A 2,500-nucleotide genomic window follows, 5' to 3' on the forward strand; every position below is an offset into this window, starting at 1 on the left:
TGCTCAAAGCAGGCGTCCAAAACCTCGAAAGAGGTGCCTAAAAACGGTATGGTCAACCATCTATATGATGCGTACCACTACCTTAACTTGAATGATCTTGCATGGAATAATGGAATAGGACCTTGGTTCTATTTTGTTGGTCTTAAGAATCCAAGGTAATGATTAAGAGGGACAGACGGGGGCATTTGTATTGCGGCGCTAGAGGTGAAATTCTTGGACCGTCGCAAGACAAACTACAGCGAAAGCATTTGCCAAGAATGTTTTCATTAATCAAGAACGAAAGTTAGAGGTTCGAAGGCGATCAGATACCGCCCTAGTTCTAACCATAAACGATGCCAACCAGCGATCATTCTGAGTAACTAATTTCATGACTCGAATGGAAGCTTCCGGGAAACCAAAGTTTTTGGGTTCCGGGGGAAGTATGGTTGCAAAGCTGAAACTTAAAGGAATTGACGGAAGGGCACCACCAGGAGTGGAGCTTGCGGCTTAATTTGACTCAACACGGGAAAACTCACCCGGCCCGGACACTGAGAGGATTGACAGATTGAGAGCTCTTTCTTGATTCAGTGGGTGGTGGTGCATGGCCGTTCTTAGTTGGTGGAGTGATTTGTCTGGTTAATTCCGATAACGAACGAGACTCTAGCCTACTAAATAGACTTGCAGTTTACACTGCAGTACTCCCCCTTAGTCAACCTGTGGGTGGTAGTATCTCTTGATGGTTTCGGCTGTTGAGGGCTCTGCTGCTATTAGCCTACAGAATTGGCTAGGGTAAGGATGCTGTAGCACTGTAAGGACTTCTTAGAGGGACAAGCGGCGCTCGCAGCCGCACGAAACAGAGCAATAACAGGTCTGTGATGCCCTTAGATGTCCGGGGCCGCACGCGTGCTACACTGAAGTGGTCATCGTGCATACTGTTTCCTGCTCCGAAAGGAGTGGGTAACCGCTTGAACCCATTTCGTGATGGGGATTGGGCATTGTAATTATTGCCCATGAACGAGGAATTCCCAGTAAGCGTGAGTCATTAGCTTGCGTTGATTACGTCCCTGCCCTTTGTACACACCGCCCGTCGCTACTACCGATTGAATGATTTAGTGAGGACTTCGGACTGGTCAATCCAGACCATTGGGAAACTAGTGGTCGGATTGTGCTGGAAAGATGTTCAAACTTGATCATTTAGAGGAAGTAAAAGTCGTAACAAGGTTTCCGTAGGTGAACCTGCGGAAGGATCATTAACGTATTACCCTCTTATTATAAGAGAAATACAACCTTCAAACAATCAAACACTCTGCATAGTGATATTGTAGATGCTAATATGGTGAATGCAATTGAATTGTATTTGCATTAGAGTCGCAATTGTGAATGTTTATTGCAAACATTTAGCCATTGCAACATGATTCTAATTTGCATTACATTCGTTCATTCATACATCCATCTTTCATTATCCAATGCAACAAAGAGTGAGGGTTATCTAACGATAGCCATAATTTCTTTTGCAAAACAATTGTAGTTTATAATGAAAAGCCTGTCTTGCTACATACTTGGTACCTGATCAAGTCTTCAGCTTATGCTGACGGCAAGGTTTAAAGAAGGAAGTTTTACACTTCTTCGCCTAACTAAGTAAAGACAACTATGGTTTTTATAAACTGCATACAATTGTTTTCAAACCCTCTCAATGCAGATTTAGGATACTTATTAAAAGTCCCACGGTGGCAAAGATACATCTTCAAGCGGTGGATCACTCGAATTACCAATCGATGAAGAACGTAGCTAGCTACGATAATCGGTGCGAATTGCAGGACACGCCGAGCACTTGAGCTTCCAACGCACATTGCGGCTTTCGGGTCTTTTCCGAGGTCACATCTGTCTGAGAGTTGAGATGTAAAATAATCAACAAAACACTTGCATACTACCATATATGCATTGTTTTGAGAGGATTGTATATTTATATGCATGAATCTTGATGTTTTATTCCTTTTCTTAATTGCAATTCGTTGCAATTTAGTAAGGAGAATCTCAAATCTACTTGTTTCACATGATAAATTTTGTGTACAATGCATATTTCATCTCTGCAAGCAGTATATATGAATAGATACTAGCATGAGATTCTAAGGTTAGTCGCCTATCTGACGACGCTAAAGTCGTATAGCAGATAACTATGGTGATCAACTAACCTGTTAACTGATGAATCTTCTTGCACTTGTATAAATCGTACAAATAGTAGCTATTTCATTCTGTTAAAGCAGACCTAAGAAGTAATGCAAAGGCAAAATTTGTGCAAACATTAAAGTAGATTTACGTTGCTTGCTTGCAAACAACACAAATAAACATTAATCAACTTAATCAATATTTTTGATCTCAGATCAGGTGAGGTTACCCGCCGAATTTAAGCATATAATTCAGCGGAGGAAAAGAAATCAAATGAGATTCCCTGAGTAACGGCGAGTGAAAAGGGATGAGTCCGGCGCAAAGGTTTTCCATTGAAAGGTGGAAAGCGGTGCTG

At 41.7% G+C, this 2,500-nt stretch overlaps 3 non-coding genes across 3 annotated transcripts in view; all 3 read left to right on the forward strand.

The window, feature by feature from the left end:
* Nucleotides 1-1,232, forward strand: part of LOC149093011 (small subunit ribosomal RNA) — a 2,170-nt gene extending 938 nt beyond the window's left edge. The window contains exon 1 of the ribosomal RNA XR_016200376.1: nucleotides 1-1,232. This exon is cut by the window's left edge and continues 938 nt beyond it. This is a non-coding gene — a ribosomal RNA (small subunit ribosomal RNA).
* Nucleotides 1,233-1,719: 487 nt separating this feature from the next.
* LOC149093012 (5.8S ribosomal RNA) lies at nucleotides 1,720-1,874 on the forward strand. The gene has a single exon (XR_016200484.1). It is a non-coding gene; the product is annotated as a 5.8S ribosomal RNA (ribosomal RNA).
* Nucleotides 1,875-2,350: 476 nt separating this feature from the next.
* Nucleotides 2,351-2,500, forward strand: part of LOC149093013 (large subunit ribosomal RNA) — a 4,168-nt gene continuing 4,018 nt past the window's right edge. The window contains exon 1 of the ribosomal RNA XR_016200447.1: nucleotides 2,351-2,500. This exon is cut by the window's right edge and continues 4,018 nt beyond it. This is a non-coding gene — a ribosomal RNA (large subunit ribosomal RNA).

Source organism: Tetranychus urticae, unplaced genomic scaffold (genome assembly GCF_039701765.1).
Source record: "Tetranychus urticae isolate SD_2017Ah unplaced genomic scaffold, NJAU_TeUrti_SD_1.0 Scaffold_4, whole genome shotgun sequence".
Lineage (NCBI taxonomy): Eukaryota > Metazoa > Arthropoda > Arachnida > Trombidiformes > Tetranychidae > Tetranychus > Tetranychus urticae.